The sequence below is a fragment of the Capricornis sumatraensis genome, chromosome X (genome assembly GCF_032405125.1).
Source record: "Capricornis sumatraensis isolate serow.1 chromosome X, serow.2, whole genome shotgun sequence".
In the NCBI taxonomy this organism is placed as follows: domain Eukaryota; kingdom Metazoa; phylum Chordata; class Mammalia; order Artiodactyla; family Bovidae; genus Capricornis; species Capricornis sumatraensis.
This window is the reverse complement of record NC_091092.1, coordinates 87,609,581-87,622,792: the sequence shown is the minus strand read 5'-3', so window position 1 is coordinate 87,622,792 and position 13,212 is coordinate 87,609,581. Positions and strand designations below refer to the sequence as shown.

At 38.7% G+C, this 13,212-nt stretch overlaps 1 protein-coding gene across 1 annotated transcript in view; it reads left to right on the top strand.

The window, feature by feature from the left end:
• The window catches only part of SHROOM4 (shroom family member 4), a 260,582-nt gene that overhangs the window by 125,296 nt on the left and 122,074 nt on the right, over window positions 1-13,212 (top strand). The gene's annotated exons all lie outside the window — the stretch shown is intronic.

The following is a 13,212-nucleotide window of genomic DNA, read 5'->3' as shown; positions in this document are numbered from 1 at the left end:
GGTAGGCCCTCTGGAGGCTGTGGCAAACTCTAAGATAAGAAGTCTGCCCTTGAGGAGTGTGCAGTCTAACAGGGTAGAAAAGACACACGTATAACAAATTAATTAGCAATACATTTTTAAAGAAAGCCATAAAGGAGATTCCACAGGGTGAGAGTGATTGTCAAATGAATTGTTGACCGAAATTGCTGTTAAGAGTTCAAGAGAAAGAAAAGGCACTTCAGAAGAGATGATTAGAGTAAGATTTCATTGAAAAGGTGGAATCTTAGCTAAAAGATGGGTAGAATTTGATGAGAAACCATCAGGAGGGGAAAAGCTTTCCAGGTAAGTAGAGTGGCGTAAGGAGGAGGAAAGTAAGGACAGTCATTCATTCTGTTGTTGTCAAAGCATCTGCCTATTGGTGAGGTTTCCATTGGTCTCCCTTTCATTTTGCTGCTGTATATTTGTTTTGTATTATTGGAGTTCATACTTCTCCCCTTCTGTTAGTTTGTTTCCTTTGCTTTTCCATCTTAATTATTTTTATTAGAAAAAAATTTTAAGTGTGTTCCTGCAGTCATACTTCCCCTTCTGGCTTCTGCCCCATCTTCTTTTAATTCATATCCAGTCTCTTAATTCATATCCAGAAGGAGAGTCTATACTCACTGTTTCCTCTTACTTACCATGTAGCTTTCCACCCACTGCAGTCTGAATTTGACCCCCAGAAGTCCACTGAAACTTCTCTCTTTCTCTCTCTATATATACACACACATGCACACACACACATACATGTATGTATGTATGTATATATATATGAAACCTCCTAGTTGTCAAAGTCAATGGGTTATTTCCAGTCTTCATTGTATATGACTTACATATGGAATGTGATATTGTTGCTCTGGATTATGCCCTTCTTTGTAAAACTTTTCTTTCTTGCTTTCAGGATATTCTATTGCTTTCCTTTTTCTACCTCTCTGTTCATTTTCTAAATGAGGTTCCTCTACCACCTGCTCTTCCTCTGCCCATCCCTTTTAAATGCCAGTGTTTCCCCTAGTTCTACCCTTTCTATTTTCATTAATATACCATGGAAAAGTCTCACCTGATCCCCGAGTTTCAACTATCATATCTATATGTTGATAACCATATCTCTTATGCCCCAGACCCTTGTGGCCAACTTCCTACTGGACATTTATACTTAGATTTCTCAGAAGCATTTCACACAAAACATGCTCAAAACCTAATACATCATCATCTTCTCACAAGCTCCTGATCTCAGTGACTGGGACCACCATACACTTAGTAAACCAAGCCATTTTTGATTTCCTCCATTTTTTCTCCTGCTCTATGTCCAAATGATCTCAGTTAGTAAGAATGAAAATATATAGGATCCCACTGATTTATTATATTATTAAAACCTGCTGGTCCTTAAGATTAATCCATGCCTGCCCATGTACCTGGTGGCACTAGTGGTAAAAACCTGCTGGCCAGTGCAGGAGACATAAGAGATGCAGGTTCAATCCCTGGGTCGGGATGATCCCTTGGAAGAGAGCATGGCAACCCACTCCAATGTTCTTGCCTGGAATTTCATGGACAGAGGAACCTGATGGACTACAGTCCATGAGGTCACAAAGAGCGACAAAAGTTGCTAAAGCAACTTAGCACATATGCATGTCCATGTACCTAGGTAAGAAGTGACATGTAAAATAATGTCTTGTACAGTAGACACACTGTCACTGACTGTCTTGGAGAGGTCATGATTTAGGTTTTAAATAGGGCTTCTTGAAGGAGCAGCTTGGTGAATTTGAAAGTTTTTTTTTAATTTATTTTTAATTAGAGTATAATTGCTTTACAATATTGTGTTGGTTTCTGCCATACAACAACATGAATCAGCTATAAGTATACATATGTTCCCTCCCTCTTGAACCTCCCCCACCCCCACCCCATCTAGTTTGCTACAGAGCATCAGATTTGAGCTGCATGCATCATACAGCAAATTCCTGCTGATTATCTATTTGACTTATGGTAATGTATATCTTTCAATGCTACTCTCTCAGTTAGTCCCATCCTCTGCTTCCCCCTCTGTGTCATTTTGGAGTCAGACAGACACACGTATGCTGTTTCCTAGTTCTGTCATATGGGAAATAATAGTTCCTATGTAATAGCATTATTGTGATGATTAAATGAAGCAATTTATGTAAAATGCCTTTATCATAATGGGTTCTCTGAACTTCAGTCCCACTCCTTTCCCTAGGGTATAAAGGAAGCATAATTGGAGTAACCAACCACCATTATGAAATAAGGAAAGCAACAAACTTTATTGTGCTTTGCAAACTAACCTTCAGAGACAAGATTTGCTGGGAAACTCTTAGGAATAAAAAGATCTGACAGGAAATAAAGACCTTTGTGAAATACTGGTTATACAGAGATATCAACACTTAGAAGGAGTATAGACATGATCTATCTGCAGCAGTGGCTTCTGATCCAGTCATAAGAATGAGAGTTTTCAGGTGTGTCAATCACTTATCCTCCATTGATGAGTTTTATGTCCTCATTCTACCTGCTGTGGTGATATCTGCCACTGCTAGTCACTTAGGAGTGGCTATAATTATGGCCTTGGAAATGGTGGGACCTTGGAGAAGGAAATGGCATTCCACTCCAGGACTATTGCCTGGAAAATCCCATGGACAGAGGAGCCTGGTAGGCTACAGCCCATGGGGTTGCAAAGAGTCGGACACGACTTAGCCACTTTACTTACTTCACTTTGGTTTTCAAGGTGTGGCAGGTCCTGTGGCTCCCTAAGCCTACATTTTCTCTCCTTTGAGCCTCCTCCTGTCAACCCCTGTTGGAAGAAGCATTCAGTAACATAATTTATTAGGTGATGCTGCCCTCTTGTGGAAAACTTCACTTTCACCTATGTACTACCATGGGGATGGTATAGGACATTTATTCCTTCTTTTCCTTAGTCGAAGTTATTCTTCTAATTTATGAAAGAGCTCTTGGCACATAAATGAAATATCTCTTTGAAATTTAATATTTAGCCTTGTATTTTATAGTAAGGTGGAAAGTCTTTGTTTGAGTAAATCAATCAACTGACAAAGATTCAGCACTGAGCTTTAGGTCCAGACGTGAGTTTGGGGGATGAATATAAAGGAGGAACTTTAGTAAATGGCTTATTCTGAAAAGCCAGCCCAGCTCTTCCTCCTATATTGCATTTTAGATAATGGTTAACTCAGTCAGAAATCTAGGTGTTGCCCTCAGTGCTCCTCTCTTGCCTCAACCCACTTCAATTCAAGTTATACCAAGTCTTGAGTATTCTACTTGCTGGAAGCCTCTCTGTAGCTCTTAACTTAATCCAGTTGTTCATTATTTATTATCTGTGCTGGCTTAGTCACTCAGTCATGTCTTACTCTTTGTGACCCCATGGACTGTAGCCTGCCAGGCTCCTCTGTCCATGGGGATTCTCCAGGCAAGAATACTGGAGGGGGTTGTGATGCCCTTCTCCAGGGGATCTTCCCAACCCAGGGACTGGACCCAGGTCTCCTGCATTGCAGGCAGATTCTTTACCACCTGAGCCACGAGGGAAGCCCAAGGATACTGGAGTGGGTAGCCTATCCTTTCTGCAGGGGACCTTCCTGCCCCAGGAATTGAACCAAGGTCTCCTGCATTGTGGGCAGATTCTTTACCAGCTGAGCTACCACCAAAGTCCCATTTCTTATCTGGACCATTGTAATAGTCTTCTCACTGGCTTCTCATCCTTTAGTCTTACCTTCTTCCAATCATTCCATTCTCCAAATAGGCATCTAATCATGTCACTTATATAGTTAAGGAAAAAACAAGACCAATAACTATATAATCATAATTGTCCCAAGAGATTCATTTTACATTGATAGAAAATACAAGCTATGTTAAGGATTTGTATTCATGAACCATTTTTTTTGGAAAAAAAACAAAGAAGTACCTAAATATGTGAAGAAAATAACCTGCAAAACAAGAAGAAAAATTATAAAAATGTCTACATGGGAGACTTTAACATAATTTAGCTATAACAGATAAAGTAGACCTAAATATATTTCAAGGACTTTAAAACCATAATTCACAAGGCCAAATTAATGTCAAAAATTATATTTAATGGACAGTGTTTTCAAATATTCTGATAACATTTAAAAATGATCATATGATATGCCACAAAGAAAACCTTTGCAAATTCTCACAAGTAGAAATCACACTTTCTCTGTTCTCTGATGATACTGTAAAACTTTTATAAACTTGAAAACAGATTTAAACAGAAGTCTTGGAGGTGGTCCTGAGATGGCAGAGGAATAGGACGGGGAGACCACTTTCTCCCCCACAAATTCATCAAAAGAACATTTGAACGCTGAGCAAATTCCACAAAACAACTTCTGAATGCTGGCAGGGGTCATCAGGCACCCAGAAAGGCACCCCATTCTCTTTGAAAGGAGGTAGGACTAAATATAAAAGACAAAAAGAGAGGCAAAAGAGTTAGGGATGGAGACCCATCTCGGGAAGGGAAGAGGAGAAGTTTCCAACCACCAGGAAACCCTCTCACCGGCGAGTCTGTGGGGAGTTTTGGAATCTCAGAGGGTAATATAACCATGAGGAAAAAATAAAGAAATAAATAAAACCCACAGATTACATGCCTAATGGTAACTCCCAGCAGAGAAGTAGCCCAGACGCTTGTGTCTACCACCAGGAAGCGGGGGCTGGACAGGGAGGTGCAGGCTGCATTGCTTAGGGTAAAGATGGGGCCTGAATACCCTGAGGGCAATCTGAGGGAGCTAACGTGAGATAGCAACCCAAACTCTGGGACAGTCAGAGAGAGGGGGAAAAAAAGAGAGAGAGAGAGAGAGAGAGAACTATCCCAGGAAAAGCCCTAACCTAAGGCACTGCCGGCCAGCTCTCAGAACAAAGGACTGAGCGAATACCAGAGGAGAGCTAGCTGGCTGTGGACCAGCCCATCGCCCGCCAGAGGCAGGGAGGCATGGGGGGCGGGGGCAGCCAGAGCTGGAAAGGGGCAATCTCGGCCCCAGAGACGGCATCCTCTACCAAACTGCGATCAGGCTCCCAGTTACTAACCAAGACCTGGGATTCTGGATGGTTGATATCTGCTGGGAGGGTCGCAGCCAGAGATCAGCTCCCCAGAAGAGACATATGGCACACCTAAGAAGGTACACCTGCTGCACACCCAGAAAACTGAGCAGCTGGGACAGGGGAGGTGATAAGATGCACCCCCCAACCTGGAGGAGAGTGCGCTTGCCAAGCACCTGGTCGCTTGAGCTGCTCGGACCTGGGAAGGGCACAAAACCCAGGCCCAATCGAGTCTTCGCCTTTGTGGAGTACCCGAGAACCTGAACCTGAGCGGCTTAGACCTGGGAAGTGCCCGCATCCCAGGGCCCACCTCAGAAAGATCCCCTGCAGAGCAACCTGGAGACTGAGCAGTGTAGTCTGGGAAAGCACATACGCAGTGAGTGGGGGCAAACCCAGTGCAGCCAAGACACTGTGAGCACTCCCCACACATGCCAGTGATATTTGTTTGCAGTGTTCCTCCCTCCTCACAGCACAACTGAACAAGTGAGCCTAAATAAGTGACCACGTTCGCCCCCGTGTGTCAGGGTAGAAATTAGACGCTGAAGAGACCTGCAAACAAAAGAAGCCAAAATAAACAGAGGGAACCACTTTGGAAGGGACAAGAGCAACAGATTAATACCCTGTAGTTAGTTAGCACCGAATACATTGGAAGGGGTCTATAGATCTTGAGAAGTATACGATGGAACGAGGAACTATCTGAAACTGAACTGACCCCACACTGCCCACAACAGCTCTACAGAAATTCCTAGATGTATTTTTACTATTATAATTTTTTAATTAAAATTTTTTTTACTTTTAAGTCCTCTATTAATCCTTTAATTTTCATTTTTATAACCTACTATTCCCTTGCAAAAAACCCTATTTTTAAAGCAAACTTCATATATAGTTTTAATAATTTTTGTGATTTTGCTTTGTTTTTCTAATAGTGTATCTTTGAAGCTAACCTCTATGCTAGATTTTTAACCTTTGCATTTTGGTATTTGCAATTTGGATTTTGTACCTTTAAGAATTCAATCTTCAGTACCCATTTCTACTTATGAGTGTGATTACTGGATTGATTACTCTCTCCTCCTTTTGACTCTCCTTTTTCTCGCCCAGGTCACCTCTATCTCCTCCTTCCCCCTTCTCTTCTCTACCCAACAATGTGAATCTCTTTGTGTGTTCTGGGCTGTGGAGAATACTTAGGGAACAGATTACTGGCTAGATCTGTCTCTCTCCTTTTGATTCCTACTTTTCTCCACCTGGTCACCTCTATCTCCTTCCTCCCTCTTCTCTTCCCTATGTAACTCCATAAACATCTCTGAGGGTTCCAGAATGTGAAGAGCATATAGGGAATTGATTACTGCCTAGATTGTTCTCCCCCTCTTTTGATTCCCTCTTTTTTCCTCCTGGTCACTGCTATCACCCTCCTCCCTCTTCTCTTCTCCATGTAACTCTTTGTACCTCTCTGGATGTCCCTCACTGTGGAGAATCTTTTCACCATTAACCTAGATGTTTTATCATCAGTGCTGTATAGATGGAGAAGTCTTGAGGCTACGGTAAGAATAAGACTGAAAACAGAGGCAGGAGGCTTAAGTCCAAATCCTGAGAACACCAGAGAACTCCTGACTCCAGGGAACATTAATTGATAAGAGCTTATCCAAAAGCCTCCATACCTACACTGAAACCAAGAGCCACCAAGAGCCAACAAGTTCCAGAGCAAGACATACCATGCAAATTCTCCAGCAACACAGGAACATAGGCCTGAGCTTCAATATATAGGCTGCCCAAAGTCACACCAAACCCATAGACATCTCAAAACTCACTACAGGACACTTCATTGCACTCCAGAGAGAAGAGATCCAGTTCCACCCACCAGAACACCGATGCAAACTTCCCTAACCAGGAAACCTTGACAAGCTACTCGTCCAGTGCAACCCACAGGGAGGAACCTCCACAATAAAGAGGAATGACAAACTGCCAGAATACAGAAAAGCCACCCCAAACACAGCAATCTAAACGAGATGAAAAGGCAGAGAAATACTCAGCAGGTAAAGAAACATGATAAATGCCCACCAAACCAAACAAAAGAGGAGGAGATAGGGAGTCTACCTGAAAAGAATTCAGAATAATGATAGCAAAAATGACCCAAAATCTTGAAAGCAAAGTGGAGTTACAGATGAATAGCCAGGAGACAAGGATTGAAAAGATGCAAGAAATGTGTAACAAGGACCTAGAAGAAATAAAACAGAGTCAATCAATAATGAATAATGCAACAAATGAGATGAAAAACACTCTGGAGGGAATCAACAGTAGAAAAACAGAGGCAGAAGATAGGATAAGTGAGGTAGAAGATAAGAGTGGTAGAAATAAATGAAGTAGAGAGGAAAAAAGAATTAAAAGACATGAGGACAACCTCAGGGACCTCTGGGACAATGTGAAATGCCCCAATATTTGAATCACAGGAATCCCAGAGGAAGAAGACAAAAAGAAAGGCCATGAGAAAATACTTGAGATAATAGCTGAAAACTTCCCTAAAATGGGGAAGGGAATAGTCACCCAAGTCCAAGAAACCCAGAGAGTCCCAAACAGGATAAACCCAAGGCAAAACACCCCAAGACACATATTAATCAAATTAACAAAGATCAAACACAAAGAACAAATATTAAAAGCAGCAAGGGAACAACAACAAATAACACACAAGGGGATTCCCATAAGGATAACAGCTGATCTTTCAATAGAAACTGTTCAAGCCAGAAGGGAATGGCAGGACATACTTAAAGTGATGAAAGAGAAAAACCTACAACCCAGATTACTGTACCCAGCAAGGGTCTCATTCAAATATGTAGGAGAAATCAAAAGCTTTACAGACAAGCAAAAGCTGAGAGAATTCAGGACCAACCAACCAGCTCTCCAACAAATGCTAAAGGATCTTCTCTAGACAGGAAACACAGAAAGTGTATATAAACTCAAACCCAAAACAACAAAGGAAATGGCAACAGGATCATGCTTATCAATAATTACCTTAAATGTAAATGGGTTGAATGCCCCAACCAAAAGACAAAGACTGGCTGAATGGATACAAAAACAAGACCCCTGTATATGCTGCCTACAAGAGACCCACCTCAAAAAAAGGAGACACATACAGATTGAAAGTGAAGGGCTGGAAAAAGATATTCCAGGCAAATGGCAACCAAAAGAAAGCAGGAGTAGCAATACTCATATCAGATAAAATAGAGTTCAAAATAAAGGCCATGAAAAGAGACAAAAAATGACACTACATAATGATCAAAGGATCAATCCAAGAAGAAAATATAATAATTATAAATATATAAGCACCCAACATAGGAGCACCACAATATATAAGGCAAATGCTAACAAGTTTAAAAGGGGAAATTAACAATAACACAATAATAGTGGGAGACTTTAATACCCCATTCACACCTATGGATAGGTCAACTAAATAGAAAATTAACAAGGAAACACAAACTTTAAATGATACAATGGACCATTGGACCTAATTAATATCTATAGGATATTTCACCCCAAAACAATGAATTGCATCTTTTTCTAAAGTGTACACGAATCCTTCTCCTGGTTCAATCACATTCTGGGCCATAAATCTAGCTTTGGTAAATTCAAAAAAATTGAAATCATTCCAAGCATCTTTTCTGACAACAATGCAGTAAGATTAGATCTCAATTACAGGAAAAAATATATTAAAAATTTGAGTATATGGAGGCTAAATAACATGCTTCTGAATAACCAAAAAAATCACAGAAGAAATCAAAAAAGAAATCAAAATATGCATAGAAATGAATGAAAATGAAAATGCAACAACCCAAAACCTATGGGACACTGTAAAAGCAGTGCTAAGGGGAAGGTTCATAGTGATACAGGCTTACCTCAAGAAACAAGAAAAAATCAAATAAATAACCTAACTCTACACCTAAAGCAACTAGCAAAGGAAGACATGAAGAACTCCAGGGTTAGTAGAAGGAAAGAAATCTTAAAAATTAGGGCAGAAATAAATGCAAAAGAAACAAAAGAGACCATAGCAAAAATCAACAAAGGTAAAAGCTGGTTCTTCAAGAAGATAAATAAAATTGACACACCATTAGCCAGACTCATCAAGAAACAAAGGGAGAAGAATCAAATCAATAAAATTAGAAATGAAAATGGAGAAATCACAACAGACAATACAGAAATACAAAGGATCCTAAGAGACTACTATCAGCAACTATATGCCAATAAAATGGACAACTTGGAAGAAATGGACAAATTCTTAGAAAAGTATAACTTTCCAAAACTGAACCAGGAAGAAATAGATAATCTTAACAAACCCATCACAAGCACAGAAATTGAAACTGTAATCAGAAATCTTCCAGCAAACAAAAGCCCAGGACAAGACGGCTTCAATTCTACCAAAAATTTAGAGAAGACATAACACCTATCCTACTCAAACTCTTCCAGAAAATTGCATAGGAAGATAAACTTCCAAACTCATTCTATGAGGCCACCATCACCCTAATACTAAAACCTGAAAAAGATGCCACAAAAAAAGAAAACTACAGGCCAACATCACTGATGATCATAGATGCAAAAATCCTTAACAAAATTCTAGCAAACAGAATCCAACAACATATTAAAAAGGTCATACATCATGACCAAGTGGGCTTTATCCCAGGGATACAAGGATTCTTCAATATCCACAAATCAATCAATGTAATATATTACATTAACAAATTGAAAGATAAAAACCATATGATTATCTCAATAGATGCAGAGAAAGCCTTTGACAAAAGTCAACTTCCATTTATGATAAAAACCCTCCAGTAAGCAGGCATAGAAGGAACATACCTCAACATAATAAAATCTATATATGACAAACCCACAGCAAACAATATCCTCAATGGTGAAAAATTGAAAGCATTTCCCCTAAAGTCAGGAACAAGACAAGGGTGCCCACTTTCACCTCTACTATTCAACATAGTTTTGGAAGTTTTCGCCACAGCAATCAGAGCAGAAAAGGAAGTAAAAGGAATCTTGGCTGGAAAAGAAGTAAAACTCACTGTTTGCAGATGACATGATCCTCTACATAGAAAACCCTAAAGACTCCACCAGAAAATTACTACAGCTAATCAATGAATATAGTAAAATTGAAGGATATAAATTTAACACAGAGAAATCCCTTGCATTCCTATACACTAACAATGAGAAAACAGAGAAATTAAGGAAACAATTCCATTCACCATTGCAACAAAAAGAATAAAATACTTAGGAAGATATCTACCTAAAGAAACAAAAGACCTATATATAGAAAACTATAAAACACTGATGAAAGAAATCAAAGCGGACACAAATAGATGGAGAAATATACCATGTTCCTGGATTGGAAGAGTCGTTTAGTGAAAATACTTGCCAAAGTAATCTATAGATTCAATGCAATCTCTATCAGGCTACCAATGGTAATTTTTAGAGAACTAGATCAAATAATTTCACAATTTGTATGGAAATACAAAAACCTAGAATAGCCAAAGCAATCTTGAGAAAGAAGAATGGAACTGGAGGAATCAACCTGCCTGACTTCAGGCTCTGCTACAAAGCTACAGTCATCAAGACAGTATGGTACTGGCACAAAGAGAGAAATATAGATCAATGGAACAAAATAGAAAGCCCAGGATAAATCCACGTACCTATGGACACCTTATCTTTGACAAAGGAGGCAAGAATATACAACAGAGAAAAGACAATTTCTTTAACAAGTGGTGCTTGGAAAACTGGTCAACCACTTGTAAAACAATGAAACTAGAACACTTTGTAACACCATACACAAAAATAAACTCAAAATGGATTAAAGATCTAAATGTAAGACCAGAAACTATAAAACTCCTAGAGGAAAACATAGGCAAAACACTCCCCAACATAAATCACAGCAGGATCCTCTATGACCCACCTCCCAGAGTAATGGAAATAAAAGCAAAACTAAACAAATGGGACCTAATTAAATTTAAAAGCTTTTGCACAATGAAGGAAACTATAAGGAAGGTGAAAAGTCAGCCTTCAGAATGGGAGAAAATAATAGCAAACGAAGCAACTGACAAAGAATTAATCTCAAAAATATACAAGGAACTCCTACAACTCAATTCCAGAAAAATAAACGACCCAATCAAAAAATGGGCCAGAGAACTAAACAGACATTTCTCCAAAGAAGACATACAGATGGCTAACAAACACAAGAAAAGATGCTCAACATCACTCATTATCAGAGAAATGCAAATCAAAACTACAATGTGGTATTATCTCACACCGGTCAGAATGGCTGCTATCCAAAAATCTACAAACAATAAATGCTGGAGAGGGTGTGGAGAAAAGGGAACCCTCTTACACTGTTGGTGGGAATACAAACTAGCACAGCCACTATGGAGAACAGTGTGGAGATTTCTTAAATACTGGAAATAGTATTGCCATATGACCCAGCAATCCCAGTGCTGGGCATATACACCGAGGAAACCAGAATTGAAAGAGACACATGTATCCCAGTGTTCATCACAGCACTGTTTATAATAGCCAGGACATGGAAGCAACCTAGATGTCCATCAGGAGATGAATGGATAAGAAAGCTGTGGTACATATACACAATGGAGTATTAGCCATTAAAAAGAATACATTTAAATCAGTTCTAATGTGGTGGATGAAACTGGAGCCTATTATGTGGAGTGATGGAAGTCAGAAAGAAAAACACCAATACAGTATACTAATGCATATATATGGAATGTAAAAAGATGGTAACGATAACCCTATATGCAAAAGAAGCACAGATGTATAGAACAGTCTTTTGGACTCTGTGGGAGAAGGCGAGGGTGGGATGATGTGAGAGAATATCATTGAAACATGAATATTATCATATGTGAAACAGATCGCTAGTCCAGGTTTGATGCAGAGATGGGGTGCTTGGGGCTGGTGCACTGGGATGACCTAGAGGGATGGGATCAGGAGAGAGATGGGAGGGCATTTAGGATGGGGAACACATGTACACCCATGGCTGATTCATGTCATTTTATAGCAAAAACCACTATAATATTGTAAAGTATTTGGCCTCCAATTAAATAATTTAATTTAAAAAATAAATAAACAGAAGTATTCAACTACATAAATATTTCAGAACACATTTATATGCAAGTATTAACTCAAAGAAACTCTGACAGACTAATAAAAAATAACAAAAATTAGATCATGACTTATTAAATCTTTCAGAGCCAGGTTCAGAAGTAAATTCATAACCTTAAATATTTCATTATTAAAAATAAATGAAATCACATTACTAAGAATCCAATATAATACAAAGCCAAGGAGTAAGCTTTTTTAATAGGGGATGAATTAAGTAGATAAGCCTCTAGCAAATTTAATCAAGAAAACAAGATAAATTATAAATAAAAATTTAAATTATAAATGGACTATAACAAGAAATACAAAGTATTTCTTAAATCATAGGACACTATTAAATTGAACCACTATAAATTTGAAAATCTTAGAGAAATTAAAAAGATCTAATAAAATGTTAAATTATAAGCATTATTGAAAAGTTGTAAACTAAATAGACCTATAATTGTAGAAACATTGAAGACAATTATCAAAGAGAAACTTCTAAAAACACTTAAGGTCAGATGTATTTATCAGTGAGTTCCTTCAAGCTTTCTAGGAATAGCCAAATTCAATTCTATAGCAATGTTATACAATTGAAAATCTTGTAGTTATTCACATTGGTTTTGAAGGTAGCATCACTCTGATACTAATGCTTGATAAATTGCTCCAAAAAGAACATTCTATCCAGTTTGTGAATTCTGATGCAAAACCTATGAATGAAATTCTATCAAATCAGTAATGTTGGACAATAAAAATATATTGCAATTGTTAAAAGATAATTTTTGAAAAGGTAAAATCTTAACTCTCATAGTGATAGATAAACATGTAGTAAACATTTTTATTTAATATTGATGAGGAAATTTTAAGGTGTTATTCAAAGTTCAAAAGATAAGCCAAAGAAGCACAAATTTAATTTGAAACTAACACTCAGTTTAGTTCAGTTCAGTCGCTCAGTCGTGTCCGACTCTTGGCGACCCCATGAATCGCAGCACCCCAGGCCTCCCTGTC